The sequence below is a fragment of the Vombatus ursinus genome, unplaced genomic scaffold (assembly GCF_900497805.2).
Source record: "Vombatus ursinus unplaced genomic scaffold, bare-nosed wombat genome assembly UNPS02010548.1, whole genome shotgun sequence".
NCBI lineage: Eukaryota > Metazoa > Chordata > Mammalia > Diprotodontia > Vombatidae > Vombatus > Vombatus ursinus.
The window spans coordinates 16,160,953-16,180,974 of record NW_020950326.1 but is presented as its reverse complement, the minus strand read 5'-3'; positions in this window follow the sequence as shown (position 1 = coordinate 16,180,974).

The following is a 20,022-nucleotide window of genomic DNA, read 5'->3' as shown; positions in this document are numbered from 1 at the left end:
TCTGGAAGAGAAACTATAGGTTGAAAAATAAGGCAAGGGAGCTAACTTATCCTGAAAAGATGCTAAAACATCTCTACAACTTTCCCCTGCTCAAGGGTTTCTGTCTGGGTTGGAAGTCAGTTGTTGTTAAGTCCTTTTCAGTTGTGTCTGACTCTTTGTGACCCCCTTTTTTTGGGGGGAGGGAATTTCTTGGCTAAGATAGTGGATTGGTTTGCCATTTCCTTCTCCAGCTCATTTCACAGATGAGGAAATGGAGGCAAACAGGGTTAAGTGACTTGCCCAGGGTCACACAGCTAGCAAGTGTCTCCTATGCCTTTGCATAGGCTGATTTTCATGCTTAGAATCCACTCCCTCCATACCTTTGCCTCTTAGAATCTCTAATTTCCTTCAAGGCTCAGCTCAAGTTCCAATTTCTTCCTGATCCCCAAAGCTGCCAATATTTTCTCTTCTGGATTATCTTTTGTGTATAGCTATAGATGCACATGTTTCCCCTCAATAGATTGTAAACACCTCAGTGTCAAGGACAGTTTCACTTGTGTCTCTCTATCTCCAGGACAGTAGAGATGTATGTGTATGGCATAGTAGTCATTTAATAGATACTTCTTGACTTAAATGTAGTGGTTAGTATAGGGGAAAATGGTGAAAAATATTTTGAAAAACATTGTTCATAAGTAAAAAATGAGAGAAACCCAAGACTGGTAGACTTTGCAGAAGCTTCATGCATACATATCATGAAGAGCTTTTTTTGAAAAGAGGTATAAAACATAGCAAGAACCTCCAAGAAGCACCAAAAATAAAACATTTTTAACAGATTGGAAACATCTGTTTTCCAATAGGGGAGCAATTTCTGAATCAGCTGTGTATGTAGTCAGACCAACAGCAAAGGGCAAAAAATGCCAAATCAGAAGAATAAAAATGAGAAGATTATGGTGTCCAATTGAGGCAATTCCAACTTGACCTATTTAAACAAGTTGCTGACAATAAAAAATTGGAAGTGGATAAAAGAACATCCTATCACCATTTCCTAAGGAAGTTTAACTGATGTCAATCAGTTGTTACCAAGGAGACTGAAATAGTTTAAAAGCTCTTCCCACAAACAAGCATTTGATCTCTTTGCCAAGTAGAGATATGGCAGCCAAAAGTAACATTGGTTAAAATTTAAAATTGTTTGTAAAATATTAAAGAGAAACAGGGTGGGAGATTATGAGCAATGTTGCCTTTTTCAAATATGAGATGCAGTGGAGGAAAAAACAAGATTACATAAAGCTCAGCAAGAGATCCAACAGATCAAAGTCATCCCAAGGGGATTGAAGAATGAAACCACAAGGAAGACAATAAATGGGCAAAATATAGGAAAGATCTGTTGAGATTTCTATAAAGTCACCACATTTGGACTTAGAGTTCCCATTCAAGGTTCTTCATGAAGAACGATTAATGGAATTAAAGAAAACGGTGAAGGGAAGGAGCAGGTGGACTGGACAAATATACACAAAAGAGGCTTTTGTTGGAGGCAGCACAACATTGTTGTTCAGGCTTGCCCAACACTTCATGACCCCATTTGGGTTTTTCTTGTCAAAGATACTGAACTGGTTTGCCATTTCCTTCTCCAGCTCATTTTACAGATGAGGAAAATGAGGCAAATAGAGTTAAGTGGCTTTCCCAGGGTCACATAGCTATTAAGTGTCTGAGGTCAGATTTGAACTCAGAAAGAGGTCTTCCTGATTCCAAGCTCAGTGCTTTATTCACTGCGCCACCTAGCGGTCCAAAAATACTTCAAATAAGAGGATGTCAAAGGATTAGAAAAAAATCTCATTCTTATTTTTAAAAAGGGCAGGGCAACCAAGAAAATATCAATAACTACTAGCCCATAAAATCTTTATAAGTATAATCTTTATAGGATAAATCTTTATAAGTATAATCTTTATGAGTATAATAAAATCTTTGTAAGTATAATCTATATATTCTTTTAGGATAGCAGTTCTCAAACTTTTTGGTTTTCAGGACTTCTTTTTACACTCTTAAAAATTATTGAGGACCTCACCCAAAAATTTTGTTTATGGGGGTTATTTCAATAGGTATTTACCATATTAGACATTTAAAGGTCTTATTAGTATTGTTATAAAAATAGTTTTAACCTTGAGTGAGGGCTAAGGGAATAAGCATTTTTATAGCACCTATATGTGCCAGGCACTATGGCTAAATGGTTTTTACAAATAATATCTTATTTAGTACTCACAACAACCATGCAAGGTAGGTGCTATTGCTCTTCCCTTTTTATAGTTCAGGAAACCAAAGCAAACAGAGATTAGTTAAGTGACTTGCCCAAGGTCATACAACTACTAAGTATCTGAGGCTAGATTTCAACTCTGGTTTTACTGCCACCAGGCGCAGTGCCTTACTCATTACCACACAAGTTGAGAGGGTCTTAGGGACAACCAGAGGTCCCTGGGCCACACTTTGAGAACTGCTAAAATAGGGCAGGGTTAACAAACTTTTTCTGTAAAGGATCAGAGAGTAAATATTTTAGGCTTTGCAAGGCAAAAGGTGAAATAAAAGATATTATGTATATAACATGACAGAGAGTCAATTTCCACATAGTTTTAATTGACAAATTAAAAATAAGATAATAATTTAGTATAACTATTTGTAATACTGATCTACTAATTTAAAAAATGGAAATCTTTTTGCAGGGATAACATTTTACATGGTCAGGGTTTAAAGTTAGGGTTCACTATCGTTGAAATTGATTGCAAATGTTCATCTCTTAATGTTATCTGTAAAGGGATTTTATAGATTTTACCTTTGAAAATATCTCTTCACACACAGAGGTACTGCCAAACACTGATATCATTTCATAAGCATAAGATTTTAATTAAGCATATTCATCACTTAGAAGATATTTACAGAATTCTATTAAATTCTTCCCTTGATATTTGTCTTTAATCATGTTATTATATTGCTGATTAATCACTTCCAACTGAAGGTCAGGTGGAAACTCCTCAAATGCACAATTAAATGGATTTTGAAATGTGGAAATTTCTTTTTCACTTGAATTGGGGTCTAGAAAACCCTGCTACAGCCATGTGTTATGAGAGAAATATCTCCTCTCTGAGCTCATGTGGTGGGCAACTGCTGCCAATTAGATATTATAATTATAGAGGTAACACTTAGGCTTTATTATTATGCTAAAACATAGGTTCAGGCCTCAGAGAAAATCTTAATTATCATTAGGAATCTAACAAGATTTCTTAATAGACAAAATTACTTCAGAGTCACAGAGAAATATTTTACACATTGCAGTCTTGCACATTCCTCTTGGGCCATAAAAGTTAAAGATAGATCCATAATCCTATTCTTCCTTCAGTGTCATAAAAATTGAACAAATTTAATTAAACAGTCACAATCTCATACATCCCCTAAGGAAATAACCTTGTCAAATTCTATAGGTAAATTATGTCAGGTTGCAGATTAAACTACATTTGGAGTGTTCACAAATGGGCTGATTGAGGAGGGGAAAGATTTACATGTCTCCAAAGAGTCACAGACACTTGAGATCCTTCCTCTGGCTTCTTACCTAAAATATACTTAAGGTTCATAAGTACATTTTTACATCCGATGGGGACAGCTTCCGTTCAGGCAGTCATTCGATCAGGAAAAATTGACAGGAGTATGATCTGTGTCCTTAAGCACTGTACCTTAAGGATAACTGGTAAAATCTTTTAGGCCCACCAGCCATGGTGTCCCTGGGATTCTAGCCTGGTAACTTATGCCTCCACCAAGTTCTCCTAGAGGATTTACTCAAAACTCAGTTTATCTCTAAAGTAGACAGGAGGAATTAAATTGGGAGGGGGGGCATGGGAATTGAAAGTTATTTTCACTCTCACTAAAAATGACAAATACAAAAGGATTAAGTGTATTCTTCCCTAACCTGGTTCGGATACCTTTGTGTTACCAATGGTCACCATCACCCAATTGCCTTGTGGGAGATTTACTGAAATAAGGCCCTTCCCCAGTTTTAAAGATTCATATTTGTGTGTGAATGGGGAAAGAACTGGTTTTGAATGGCATTTGGGAAATAACAAGGCAGAACGAGCTATACTCAGTCTTTAATTGTATATGAAAATATCCAGGCTGTTGAAAGGTAGCACGAGGAACCCCAACAGTGAGAAAATGTAAATCAAGGTAACTCCCTGGAATTTTAGAATCCTCTAGCAACTCTGCTGAAGGAACTGTTTTATTTGTTTTTAATAACAGTAATACTAGTTAGTATTTACATAGCACTTTCAGGTTTGCAAAATACTTTAAAAGTAAGATTCTTTTTTATTTTTTTAAAATTTTTAAAATTAGTTTATTTTGATTTATCAACAATCACTCCATAAGCTTTTGAGTTTTAAATTTTTCTCCCCCTCCCTTTTTACCTCCCTCCCCAAGATGGCACGCAATCTGATATAGGCTATACATATACATTCCTATTAAACATATTTTCACATTAATGATGTTGTAAGGAAGAATTAGAACCAATAGGAGGAACCATCTGCATTCAAACTCCATAGTGTTTTCTTTGGATGAGGATACCATTTTCCATCATGAGATCTTTGAAGATGTCTTAGATTCTTGTATTGCTGAGAAGGGTTAAGTTTATCAATATTAGTCATGGCACGTGTCTGTTATTGTGTACAACATTCTCCTGGTTCTGCTCACTTCACCCAGCACCAGTCCATGCAAGTCCCTTCAGGTTTTTCTGAAGTCCTCCTGCTCATCATTTCCCACAGACAACAGTATTCTATTACATTCACATACCACAACTTGTTCAGCCATTCCCCAATTGATGGACATCCCCTCAATTTCCAATTTTTTGCCACCACAAAAAGAGCCGCTATAAATATCCTTGTACATGTGGGTCCATTTCCCATTTGTATGATCTCTTTGGGATACAGCCCTAGAAATGCTATTGCTGGGTCAAAGGGTATGCACATTTTTATAGCCCTTTGGGCATAGTTCCAAACTGTTCTCCAAAATGGTTGGATCATTTCACAACTCCACCAACAATGCATTAGTGTTCCAATTTTCCCACATCTCCAACATTTATTATTTTCCTGTTTTGTCATGTACACCAGTCTGATAGGTGTGATGTGCATTTTGATGTCAGGAGCTCCTGGGTCCCTCAGTGAGGGTTAACTGGCAGCAACAGGAAATCCAAATGAAAAAGAGTAGTGCAGGGGCACCAGGCAGGCCCTCTGTAGCACATTGCTCATTGCAATGTGGAATGCAGCCCCTCCACGTTTCTGCTGATAGCACACCCAGTGATCACTGTCCAACTCTTCACTAGGGAGAGAGTTTGGAAGACCAAGGACGGGGTTTGCTTTCAGGCAACAAGGAGTTGAAAGTGTCTCATCAGCCCCTATAGATGAGGGGAAGCAATCCCTCATAGTCCTCTCATGGGAAAAAAAGTTGTTTTTTTTTTTTAATTCTCCCTTTAGGACTCCTGAAAAGGTGGAGCAGTGGCTGATGGGCCAGGAAACACTAAGTGGGTGGTGTTACAGGGCAATTCTTCCTGTCCAGTGATGAGGATCATGACTAGACAGAAATGTCATCTTTTTTGTAGCCTTAATGTTTCTGGTACTGCTCTTGCTTCTGGTCATATTTTTACATTGAAAGATCCACTATGAATTACAAAGATTTGGCTGCTGAGTGAAACTGGGCACGCGTTCAATAGGTCCTAACTGGCCAAGAAACTTCTTTCCAGCTTGGTTAGATTTGATTGAGGAGGCATGGACAGCTATAAGCCTCAGGCCTTTATCTTCCCACCTGGATATATGTTATTATTCTCGCATCTGTCTCTGTTATATCTATTCTTTCTTTCTCTTAGGCAAAGAAATATTGGACTAGGCTGAAATCTTACGAGTTTCAAAAGATTGGGAGAGCAAGCCAACAGAGGTAGGAGAGCAAGCCAACAGAGGTAGGAGAGCTACAGCCCAAAAGATTTTGTGGATAGGGTTAGGTGCAAAGACCCTCACCTCAACCCAGCATAGAATTCAATTAAAGTTAGCCAGTAGAGAGTCACAGTGACTCATTTAATGTCTATCTCACATTTGGAAGTGAACTTAGTATGAGAAATGTTATGTAGAAATTGCTTGATGTTTTTCCTTGTGTCTGAGATCTTATAAAGGAAAGTGTGCTGCCATGTATTGGCAGTGATGGTGCATGTTTGTACTTCTTGCTAAATGTATTCAGTAAATATCCTTTGGTAAAAGCTAATTGATGTTAATTGGCTAAATGGAACTATCACTAGTATTTAACATTTGGGAGAACATACCAGAATGAGGGCTCCAGCTGATGGTGTTAAAGAAAAATCACTTGAACCCTTCAGGGAACCCTTAGAATTCTAAGGGAGAGATACAGTCTTATTCTGAAGGACCAGAATCATCAAGGGAAGCGGAAGTTAGCATATGGGTCCCTAGAGTACAACGTACATGATTTATCTCCTAATAGAATACTGCCTCTTGAGAACAGATTGTTTCATTCTTCATATTTGTAGAAGGGACTGTAACATGAACAGAGCACCTTAGATGGTGCCTCCTGATATGGGCAAAGCTGGAGAGCCTATTTCCTGTAGAATTATGATGATATGCAATGGATGTGCCTTGGGGAGTCTGGAGGATGCTTGGACAGTCTGTAACTGGTTCCAGTCTGCTAATCATGTGATTAAGAGCAATCTCTTTGCTTGGCCCCAGAACTGGAACTGGAGGTGGGGGAGTTCTTTCAAAAAGCATTAGCTGACCAGGGTTTCAGCCCTTTTATTTGGATATTCTCTCTTGGTGGAGCTCTGCTCTTGGTTTACCTACTTCACTGAAAGTGTCCAGTGAAAGACAATTCTGTAAAGGGGAGAGGGCTTGTGTTCTTTCCGACAATGTCAACGTGTGGTCACATAAAACAGACCTTGGTCTTTCACTTCTGTATTTGTTCTTCTCTGTTTTTGATGAAGGTATTGGAAACTATGACCTTATGAATTTTGAAAAGTTAGGAAGGCATGCCCCTGAAAGCCACTTGAAGTCCAGGCGTCCAGCTGTCTGAGTCCATCATGGGTTTTGCAAGCAACTCAACATCGATATCCCAAGGAGCGAGGAGTGCTCCTCAAGACAAAGTCCAGTGATACTTGAGAGAAGAACTCATCTGGCAGCAATACCAATTTAGACACCAGTGCTAAGTAGGAGATAGCTGAGTCTGAGCCTAATCTCCCCAGAGATTAAGTTAGGATAGGAGAGAATGTGCCCCCAAAGTAGAGAGGGAAATGTTTGTATTTTTTGTTTTTGCTATATTGTCTAAATAAATATCCCTTTCTAAAAGCTAATTGATATTAAGTGGTTAAATGGGACTGAGTCACTAGTCACCAGAGGTTAACAATTGGGGGATCAAACCAATGGAATTAAAAAAGAGATTCCCACAATCCTTCAGTACCCCTGGAAAACCAAAGGGATGATATAGTTAGCCTGAGACTGAGATAGTGAGCACAAAACATACTCACTATACATACATTGTATCTTAACAAGTCCAGTAATCAAGGACAGCAGGCATTATAGAGAAGGGTGTTGAACTACCTGGACTTTCCCTGGGTTCTTCAGCCCCTGGCACTTGACCATCTGTCCCACATGGGAAGCAATCTAGTCTTTACTACATAAAACAATATTGAGAGTGCTTAGAATGTTGATCAATGCAGTGATCTCTTCCCTATGTCTCTTCCCTACTCAAGAAGCTCCAGTGACTCCCAACTGGTTCTAGGATAAAATAAAAAATTTTCCATATGGTATTTAAAGCCCTACCCAATCTGACTGCCACTACTTCATGTATTTGATGTACACTAAACACTCTATGGTCCAACTAAACTGGTCAGCTTGCTATTTCCCATATATTCATTCCATCCTCTGTTGCTTATCCCCCTTCCCTGAAATAGCCTCCATTCTCACTTCTACCTTATAACATCCCCAGCTTCCTACAAGGCTTAATTCAAGTGATATCTCCTATCCTAATTCCCCCAGTTGCTAGCACCCTGCTCCCAACCACTGAAATTACTGTTTCTTTACTTATCTGTGATCATACTATTTACCCCCAATAGAATGTAAATATCTTGAGGGCCAGGGATTATTTCATTTTCATCTTTGTATAAAAGGGGTTTGAGGACTGGTAACATTCTATTACATTTGCACTCCCAGCATAGTGCCTAGAACATTGTTTTTTGTTTTTAACTCAACGTGTGAGTTCAGTGGTATAAGAAATCTCTGGAGAGGAAGTTCTTGCACTAACGTGTCGCTGCATCTGAGAAGTTGCCTGGGGCCCTGTTGTGGGCCTAGCTCTAAAGATAGCACCTTCTTGGTCAGATTTGATGTTGGGACAAAATGAGATATTCATGAGTCACTGAACATTTAACCAAGGAAGACATATAAGGATATTCAACAAGGATTCAGGGGCACTTAGGGTCCCCTTGTCTCTGTGTCTGGTCAATCAGACATAACGGTAAGGCAATTCACATGGTCTCAGGCACCCACCAATTTTGAGAGGCTACAACTTTACAAAGTTGGAGCCTTTTATGCCCCCAGGCCAGGAAGGTGGGGCCAATCAGATTATGCTGGGGAAAGAAGCTATGTTAGGAAACCACTGGTCCTACTACAGGTGCTGAGAAATAACTTGGTGATGGTGAGGTGAGACTTGAACCCAGGTCAAGGCCACCTCTATCCACTATAGTTCACCTGCCTCTAGCACATAGTATAGGTACTTCATAAATTATGTTTAAGCTTGATTTTAAAAAATTATTATTTTATTTTCAGTTCCAAATTTTTCCTTTCCTCTGCCTGTCCTCCACTCATTGAGAAGGCAAGAAATATGATACCCATTATACACATATGAAGTCATGCAAAACATATTTCCACATAAGTCATGCTACAAAAACAAAAACAAGAAAAATAAAGTAAAAAAATATGTTTCGATCTACGTTCAAAGTTTTAGCAAATGATTTTCAAATGAATACATTGACTGGTGTGCAATGAGCCATATATTGTCAAACGTGGCCAATGTGTTGATTTGTTTTTCTGAGCTGTACTATTTTACTTCAAAGTAGGGTTCTATGGGGGAAGAGGGGACAGGAAGGGATAGAGTCATTGGAAAGTGACAGCATATTCTAGCTACCCCTAGACAGACCTACATGGACACAAAAAATATTCATTTTTATAGCACATAAAGTGGTCTTAATACTATAAGCTTCAAATCTCAGCTTATGAGCTGCTTCCTACATGAAGCCTTGCTATTTTCGTCCAGTTACTAATTCTGTCCATCCCAAATTTACTTAGTACTAACTTTGTATATATAATATTTTGTATCTTTTTATATGAATAAATGTTGCTCCCCAATAAAATGTAAACATCCTGAGGATAGAGACTACTTGGTCTTTATCTCTGTGTCCCTAACTTAGCATGATACTTGGCCAGGTAGGGCCTGAATAAGTGCTTATTGAATTAAAGGAAGAGGCCTCAAGGTGAGTAACTGAGAAAAGGAGGAAGAACAGGAGGAAGAAAGGGGAAGTGAGTTGATGTGAAACTAATGGTGTCTGGACATAGGTTTTTAGCTGTAGGTGTATAAAGATTACTTTTTTACCTCAAAAGTCATAAAGTTAAAGTCCTTTACTAAGGGCTTCCACTATGAAAAGACTCAAAATGTTTCTGAGACTTTTGACTACCAGAAGAAGGAACGATTTAACCAAGCATGGATATGAAGTGAGTCTGGAAGGGCATAGCTACATTGAAATAGGGTGAGAAATAGGTCTCCTTAAGAATCATCTAGGATTCTAGGTGGTTGTAAAGCCTTGGGAATAGAAGCAACATGAAAACTCGCTGACATGACTTTTAAAAAGTGTATATCTATTTTTTTGATGAGTAAAGTATGGTTTCTTCCAGTTTATGTCAGATTTACCTCATTATCTTTTTTTAAACAAGATTACTAAAGTAGTAGATGAGGGGAAATACTGTGCGTATAATTTAGTCAAGATTTTAGCAAAGGTTTTGATAATGTATCTAGTAGTATTCTTATGAAAAAGATAGAGAGATTTGGATTAGATGATACAATCAGATGGATTCCAAACTGGCTGGATGGATGGATTCAAAGAATAGTTTTTAAGGGTTCAATGGTAATTTTGTAGGGAGTCTCCAATGGAGTGCTCTAGGGGTCTATGCTTGGCTCTGTGCTATTTAATATTTAGGTTAATGCTTTGGATAAAGGCAAGGATGGATAGCTAGTGAACACATTGGATAACAGAATCAGGATCCAAAAGGATACAGACAGGCAAGAGCACGGAACTGAATCTAATCAGATGATATTCAATAGGGATATATGTCAAGTCTTGTATTCCAGTACAAAAAAAATCAGTTTCACAAATATAAGATGAGGGAAACATTAATAAACAGCAGTTGTCCTGAAAAAGATCTGGGGGTTTTAGTGGACTACATGGACAGTATAAGGTAGCAAGCACTTCAATTTGGTAGCCAAAAAGGCCATTGCAAACTTGGGCTGCATTAAAAAGGACATAGTTACTAGGAATATGGAGATGATAATCCCCTCTAGTTTCATCAGACCTCATCTAGAGTATTGTTTTCAGTGCTGGTTGCCATGGTTAAGAAGGGCATTGATAAGCTAGAGGATGTTTGGAGGTGGATAATCAGTATGGTGAAGGGTCTTAAAATCATGATGTATGAGGATCATTTCAAAGTATTGGGCATGGTTAGCCTGGAGAAAAGAAGACCTATGGGGGACATGATTACTATCTCTTACTATGCAAAGTCCTATCATGTGAGGGAAAAATTAGTCTTGTTCCTTTTGGTTCCAAAGGGTAGAACCAGGAGTGAGAGGGGGAAGTTACAAAGAAGTATATTTAGGATATTGGGAAAAACTTCCTAACAATTTGAGCTACCCAAAAATGGAATGGGCTACTTCAGAAAGTAGGGGGGTCTCACTTGCTGGAAGTCTTCAAGCAGAAGCTGGATGACAATTGGTTGGATATTTTACAGTGGGGATGCCTTTCATGTACACGTTAGACTAGATGGCTTCTGAAATCTCTTCAAACTTTCAAATTCTCTGATTTATTCCGGCTTCCTTTAAGTCTCAACTAAAATCCTACCTTCAACAGAAAGTCTTTCCCAACCCTTCTTAATTCTAGTGCCTTCCCTCTCTAGTTATTTCCTATTTATCCTGTATATTGCTTGTTTATGTATATTTATTTGTCTGTTTTCTCTTCCATTAGATTGTGAGATACTTGAGGGCAGGGACTGTCTTTTACTTCTTTTTATATCCCTAGCACTTAGTACAGTGCCTGGCACATAGTAGGCACTTAATAAAATGTTCACTGATTGATTAATTTTTTTATACAACAAATATTCCCCAATAATCCTCCCTACCCCAAATTTTAACCTTCCTTATTTAAAACAAAACAGTTAAAAAAAATTATTGCATATGGCAACCATGACTAAGAGTTTATAACAGCCCACATCCTCAGTGCACCTTCTCTTACCAAGAGAAGTAAACATGTTCAAACATCAGTCCTTTGGAACCAACATTGTTGACATACTGCTCTAAAAACAGAAGGGCCCTTGGGAATGCTAAGTGCTTCATCTCCCCTAAGACTTAGGAACTACTAGCAAGTTAGTAATAAAGATCTTTGCAAAACACTCAGATGAAGAAATTCATACTGTGAATTCAATGTTATGAATCATTTTCCAAAAAAGCACAATAACAGTAAATTTTAAAAGGGCTGGTCAATGTGATAGGACTATTATCTGCCAGAGTTCCCTCTTTTAGTAACCCCCACCCCACAATGCTCTCCACCTTTTCGTTTAAAAGGTGACAAAGCCCAGATTTGATCAGCTGGGGCAAGGCTCAAGCTGCAGCTCCCTTAATGCAGCTTCCTGGTAGCCTCTGGTTATTGTTGTTTGTCCTTCTTTTTGGAAGAGAACTAATGGCATCACAGGGTGACGTGTTGACCTGCTCACGAAGTGGATTTAAGTGAAGCAGAGTTGCACAGTCATCAGCTTTACTCTCCCTTCAAGAGTCATCGAAGTCCAGTGGTAAGACAAAAGTCAGGATGACTGGCGATGGCCCAGGATGCAGTGGATGACTGGTGTATTTAATGTCTGACCAAGCACTAGGCGCTCCACAGCTCCTGCTTCAGTCACCTTCATGGTCGTTGGAACAAATTGTTCTCATCCCCCCTTTCGCTGGGAGGAGTCTTCACATGCTTGGGGTAGATATCCCCCTAACTAATCAATGGGTCGGAGGCCTGGTTACCCTCAATCTGGGTTAGCCTATTTGCTGGGGTAGTTTTACTAGGGTATGTCTACTATACATGCTATAGCTTCTTGGAGCCATAGGTATATATGTATGTATCTATATATCTATAAATGTATGTGTATATATGTGTGTCTGTGTATATATATTTATCTATATTTGTCTTCCTTTTCTTTCCAAGTTTTTAATAAAATCAAACTGTAGCTTTCAACATGGCTTTGCTCATCTCTAATTCTTTTTGGTCTTCCTCCTGATTTCTTTGCTGGAGTGCCAGACCTAGAGTCAGGAATCCCTGAGTTCAAATCCAACCTCAGACCCTTACTAGCTGTGTAAGTGTCTTACTTAACTTCTGCCCTTATCAGTTTCCTCATCTGCAAAATGAAATGATAATAATGTCTACCTTCCCAGATTTTGTGAGGATCAAATGAGATTATATTTGTAAAGCTCTTTGCCAAACTTAAAACACCATATAAATGCTAGCTATTATTGTTGTTATTAATATTATTATTACAAAAGTCCACTTATGTGGAGTTGGGCCCTAGAGATTCAGTAGTTGTCCCAAGAGCATAGTCGCTATGTCTACCCAAGCCAAGTGCTACCATATGCTTATTTGATATCCTTTCTTGGTTGTTGTCCTTTATGTTCAAAGAGGACCCAAATGACATCACTATGTAAGGGTCAAGGTACAACGTATCTAACTGTGGCTAATCAGACCAATATAAGCTTGGAAGGCTCTACCACAGGTTAGGCACAAATAGTTCATGTGACCATTTGGAGTGGAGATGTCTCTAAATTTGTGCATCTCATGTCTCTTTTGAGCTACTGCAATTCAGCTTTGCTCATAGAGCACAGCACCTGAACTCTCTATATCCTTTCTATGTTGGAGCCAAGTTAATATCCTTTCGTTAACTGTTCAATAACCTCATTTCATTTCATTTCTTATTTTATTTTATTTTTTTACACACATTGCTGGAGCTAGCTTAGTGTTTGGAAGATTCTAAAGGAAAGTGTGGGAGAGAAGAAGTATTAGACTGACTACCAAACTGAAGGTCTCCAGAGCTATTGTGCTGACCTTATTGTTGTATGCCTGTGAAACATGGACAGTATATCAATGCCATGGTAGGAAACTGAATCACTTCCATTTGAATCGTCTTAGGAAGATTCTGAAGATCACTTGGCAGGAAAAGGTACCAGTCACTGAGGTCTTTTCTTGAACTAAACTGCCACGCATTAGCACCCTACTGCAGAGAGCACAACTTATGGGCTGGCCGTGTTGTACAAATGCCAAATGTCCACTTGCCTGAAAGACCATTCTACTCATTCTACCCCGAGCTATTAATATTTCTCCAATTATTTGGGCCTGTTTTAACCCGTAGAGTGTTTTGTAGTTATATTCAGATAGGTCTTGCATTCCTCTTGGTAGATATGTTCTTAAGAATTTTATATGTTCTGTAATTATTTTAAATGGAATTTCTCTTTATACCTCTTCCCATTGGCTTTTGTTGGCCATACACAGGCATGCTTTTTATGCATGTTTATTTTATATCCTGCAACTTTGCTGAAATTATTGTTTCGGTTAATTTCTAGGGTTCTCTGAGTAAGCCATCATATCTACAGGAAGTGATAATTTTGTTTCCTCTTTGTCTAAGCTTATTCCCTCAATTTATTTTTCTTGTCTTACTAGTAAAGCTATCATTTCTGGCAACATATCAAATAGTAATAGTGATGATGGATGTAACTCATGCTCCAAAGCCCATTGGTATGGGAGCCTCTCCTTATTGGTGGAGATCAATGCCCTCCACCTGTGTGAACAGCAGAGTGGAGATTGGGAGAGAAGGCATTGCTCTTCCTTTTCTTCTTTACTTTCTTCAGGTTCTTCAGTCTCTTCCAGCTTCTAGCTTTGAGAGAGAAGATGAATGAAGCCAATTCCACTTCAGATTGCTGAAGGGAGCAAAGGACACTGGGAAGAAGTTCATGAGAGGAGTTGACAGTCGCTGTCACGTCCTTATCCTCAGCTGGCTACACTAGAGACTTCAAGGAATTTCCTGTTTGGGTGGAATCCAGGACTCTCTCTTGGTTGAGTTGAGTTATCTTGCTCATTCTGTATTGTCTAATACATATTCTTCTGTGTTTACTTTCTCTGATTTTTGTTTTGGTATCAACTTGCCTAAATGCATTTCTTTGCTATTTGCTATGTGTGTTCATTGTGGAAATGGCGTTTGGTGGGAAGGAAGTCAAGCCTTGGATATAAAGCTTGAGTACTCCAGGCCCCATTAAGGAATAACAATCAGGAATTTAGCTTGAACCTGAAAACTACATCTCCCTAGACTAATAATATGGTATAATTCCAGTCTAGTACCCCCTCTCTCTTGGGAAGAGCAGAGGGCCAGTCTCTGAACCCCAGCTTTTTCTTCCTCTCTGATCAGGAATTAAAATCTCCCTTGGAGAAGGGTAGGGGAGGAGATGCTAAAGATGTATCTGTTCTGGTTTCCCTGTGAGCCACAAATCAAGGCACACCATACTTCAGATTGGGACAGCCTTCATTACATGGGCATTCTTGCTTTACCACTGATATTATTGGTAAGATCTCTAGTTTTCCCCATTATATACAATTCCGGTTCTTGGTTTTAGATGGAGAATACTTGCCATATTAAAAAAAGATATGCTTATTCCTATATTTACTAATGTTTTTAAGAAAAAAAAGGTGGTGTATGTTATCAAAAGATTTTTCAGCATCTATAGATACATTATTTTTGTTATTCTTATTGTTAATATGGTCTATTCTGTCTTAATATGGAATTAACTCTGTTCCTGATATAGATCCAACATGGTCATAGTATATAATAGTTTTGATATGCTGCTATAATCTCTTTGCTAAAATTACATTTTGCTAAAATTACTTCTAGGTCTGTATCCCAAAGAGATCATGTACAAAACTATTTATAGCAGCTCTTTTTGTGGTAGCAGAGAATTGGAAATTGATGAGATGCCCATCAATTGGGGAATGGCTGAACAAGTTGTGGTATATGAATGTAATGGAATACTGTTGTGCTATAAGAAATGATGGGCAGGTGGACTTCTGAAAAACCTGGAAAGATTTATATGAACTGATGCTGAGTGAAATGAGCAGAAACAGGAGAATATTACACACAGTAACAGCCACACTGTGCAATGACTGACTTTGATAGACTTGACTCTTTTCAGCAATGCAAGGAGCTAAGACAAGTCCAAAAGACTCACGATGGAAAATGCTATCCACATCAGAGAAAGAACTATGGAGTCTGAATGCAGATGGAAGCATACTATTTGTTCTCATTTTCCTTTGTTGTTTTGTTTTATTGCTTCATTCTCATGGTTCCTCCCATTAGTTCTAATTGTTCTTTACATCATGATGAATGGGAAAATATGTTTAATAGGAATGTATATGTATAGCCTATATCAGATTGCATGCCATCTTGGGGGGGAAAGAGAGGGGAAGAAAATTTAAAGCAAAATCTTATGGAAGTGAATGTTGAAAACTAAAAATAAATAATTATTAAAAAGAAAAATTTTGTCAATGTTCCTTAAGAATAATGGTCTATAGACTTATTTCTCTATTTGACCTCTTTCTGGTTTACGTAACAAAACCATATTTCATTTAAATTGTCAGTTTCTTTGGCATTTAATTGAAGAAAAATGTTTTTAAAAATAAATATTTATTGATATCTTTTGGTTTTATATCACTTTAATTTACTCTTGTATCCCTTCTCCTTGTCAGAGTCGTCCCTTTTAACAAAGAATATTTTTAAGAAAAAACAAAGACAAAAAACCCCCCAAGATATATCAATATATTGAAAAAAATCTGACAAGATATGAAATGTTCCACATCTATGGATACCCCACTCCCCTATCTCTGCAAAGGAGGGTATAGAGGTGACTTTTAATATCTCTTCTTTGGAGCCATGTTTGTCCTTTGTAATTTTTTTTTTTTTTTGATGAGGCAATGGGGTTAAGTGACTTGCCCAGGGTCACACAGCTAGTGAGTGTTTTATGTCTGAGGCTGGATTTGAACTCAGGTACTCCTGACTTCAAGGCCAGAGCGCTATCCACTGCACCACCTAACTGCCCCATCCTTTGTAATTTTGAAAGATTCACTTTTAATTGGTTTGTGGCAGTTGTTCTTTCCATTTACATTGTTGTAGTCATTGTGCATACTTTTTTCTTGTCTCTGAGAAATGGGTCTACAGGTATTTGTTTCTCTTTTATGTTTGTACCCCTCAGTTTTAGGTGCCAGAGGTAATTTTCATGAGACTGGGAGTTCAAGCCATTGGGATTCTGGAGCCAGGATCGCAGGTGAGATGGTGCAGCCAACTAGCCCAGCTAGTTGGAAGCCCAGAAAGTCATGAGAAGCCAGGATGCCTGGGAGTCAAATGGAGAGTGGGGAGGAGGAGGGGAGGGGAGGATGGTGTTGGACTTGGAACTGAGACTGTTCCCTATGGAAACTGTGCTAAACAACTATGAACTTAATCCCTTTTCCCTCCCCAGAGAGTGAGGTTGTATAGAAAAGGAGAATTATGCCTCTCAGATGTGTGTTGGGGTAAGGCGGAGTAAATTTATATATTTGTGATTCTATTTTCTGAAGCAAATACTTCTGTGTAAAAGCTAATATGTCTGCTATTGGCTAATGGAATTGGGGTTCAGAGAACTATACTCCCATAATTGAGGGAAAAGTATTATTTATAGAGAGCCTAGACACTCCTAATCCCCTTAAGAGTTCCAGAGAACCATGGGGGAGGAGTGAAATCTAAGCATTATCTGGCTTCAGCCAGTGAGGACCCAGGGTAGCTTGTGTTACGTATACATAGATACTCATCTATGAGATAGCTGTCTATATATCTTGGATACTAAACCCTTATCTGAGAAATTTGATACAAAATTTTTTTTTCTCATTTAATTGCTTTCCTCTTATCCTAGATGTATTAATTTTGTTTGCACAGAAGCTTTTCAATTTCATATTCACAGTTATGATAGCTAATTGTGAATTTCCCTCTATCCTGTTCTCATGGTTTTTCTTCTTTTTTTTGAGAAAGCAAATATGCTTTATTTTTAAAATTTTTTTTATTTAAATAAGGAGAATTCTTTCATATGGAAAGAGCTAATACAATCACACATTTGAAAGGAGAAACAACAGGTACTGAAACGGAGGAAAAGGGCAAGAGAGTGCCACCACTGGCCTGGTGATTCCATGATTCTAGTTTTCCATCCAAGTTAAAATAGTTTCCAAAAAATAATATATAAACAGGTTGCACATTACACTTTTATCCATCGTCTGCCCTTTCAAAGGTTTTGCTTCTTTTTGAACCCCACACCCAGAGAGGAGGAGCTTAGCAGCTATGCTTGATATAATCAGCTACTCATCTTATTTTGCCCTAGTCCAGGCCCCAGTCACAACTTCTCACCCTTTCTTTCCTTTGAAAACTCTTCATAATCCACCCTATTCATTTTAGAGGGTTTTTTGGTATAAGTAATTCCTCCCTTAATCTACCTTGTGTTATTTCCCCCTCTTCTGTTCCTTCCTGTTTTCCAGCTGAATTGAACATATTTCTATACCATTCGCATATAGTTAGGGAAAAGTATTTTTAAAAATAAACATTTACTGATATTTCGGTTTTACATCACTTTAATTTACTCCTGCATTCCTTTATTGGGGTACTCCTTGCTTTGTCATAAGCTTTGCCTCTGTGTATATATGTAGTGTGTGTGTGTGTTCTACCTTTACTTTTACAATATAGATGAAAGAGAAGTTCAAGTGACACCTCACCCTTTCCCTCATTGTATAATTTTCTATTTGTACACTCAGATTATGTAAGATAATAATTTCCCCTCATGATTCCTACCCCTTTCTTCTTTAGTATTTTACTTTTTTCCTCACTTTCATGTCCTCAGTATTATTTCACTTCTTCTGTGATCCCTGATGACATTAGGGTTCTAAAAGGTTATCCTCTCCTTTTAGAATATAAATACTTCATCTCTGTATAATCCCTTTTGATTGCTTCCTTGTATTTACCTTTTTACATTTTTCCTGATTTCTGTGTTTGTATTTTTAAGTTTCCATTCAGCTTTGCTCTTTTCATCAAGATTGTTTGGAAATCCTCTATTATATTAAAGATTCATTTATCTCCCTGTAGGATTATCCTTGGTTTTCCCAGATAGGTTATTCTTGGTTTTAAGCCTATATCTTTTGCTTTTTGGATCACTAAATTCAAAGTGAACCAATCCTTTAAAGTTATAGCTACTAAATTGGTTCAAAGTGAACAAATCCTTTAAAGTTATAGCTACTAAATCTTGATTCTAACTATAGTTTATCCCTACTTGAATTTTTTAATGGATTCTTGAACCATTTTTTCTTTGGTGTAGATACTCTGGATTTTGGCTATGATGTTCTAGCGAGTTTTTATTTTGGGGTTTCTCATTAGAGGTGAACAGTGGATTCTTTTTTTTTCACATTGTCCTATGATTCTAATAGATCTCATAGTTTTCTTTTATGATTTCTTGAAATATGTCCATATCCCAAAGCTTTCAGATAGTTCAATGATATCTCAATGAGCTTTCCTTGATCTATTTCTTAGCCTATTTGCTTAAATATGAGATATTTTACCATTTCTTCTATTTTTTCCCCATCTTTGACTGTGTTTACATTTTTTTTTTGTTGTCTCATAGAGTTATTAGCTTCTATTTGATTCATTATAGTTGTAATGAGTCTGCTATTTGAGTAAGGTTTTGTACCTCTTGTACTAAGCTGTTACTTTTCAAAGTCTTTCCTTCAATTTGTACATTTCTTTTTCAATTCTTCTAGCATTCTTGTTTTGTAATATAATTTTAACTCTTAAAAAACCTAGCTTCATTTCTTCTAAGAATTCTAATTGACCTTGTAGATAAGTTGTTCTTTTTTTTGAGGTTTTGCTTGTAGATATTGTGGAGTTATTCTCTTCTGGGTTTGTGTTTTCTGCTTCTCTGGCATCCTAACAGGTCTTTATCATGGGAGTGTTTTTTTTTTGCTTACTCCATCTTCCAGCCCTAATTCTGGAATCGGGACTAAACTTAAAAGTTTAGTCTTTCCGTGGGGAATGTTGCAGCCTTGTATAGTCCTGGTATTTGCTGTCTGGAGTCCTGCTGCTGCATACTCTGGGTACTAAGTGCTACGTGCTTCAAAGACCACAGGGGTGCTTCAGGTCAAGCAGCTGAAAACTTTAAGCAGGCCTTAAGGGATCTGATCTAGGTATAATCTGATTTCTACCTATTAGGCTGAGGTTTCCAGTCTCCAGACCCTATTTTGGGTCTAGGTAACTAGACTGAACTGAAAAGCTTGCAAATAACTGAAAGCTTGCCCTTGGGTGAACTCCCAATAGACAGTTGCTAGTATCAGCTCCTGTACACAATACAAGTCAACAGCCTTTATATAGTGTTTTAATGTTTGGAAAGCACATTACAAATATTATATCTCTCATCTCCATTAAAGTAGGGAAGAATACACACTCAAACATTTGGGTACAAAGACACATTTCATTAAATAGAGAACAGGAAGGAAAATGGAGAAGGGTTGGACGAAGAATAAGAAGAAAAAGTGAGTTAAGGAAGGGATTAGTCCTATGCAAAACAAATTCTAACTAATAATGTACAGAAATATTTATAGAAGCTCTTTTTACAGCAGCAAAGACT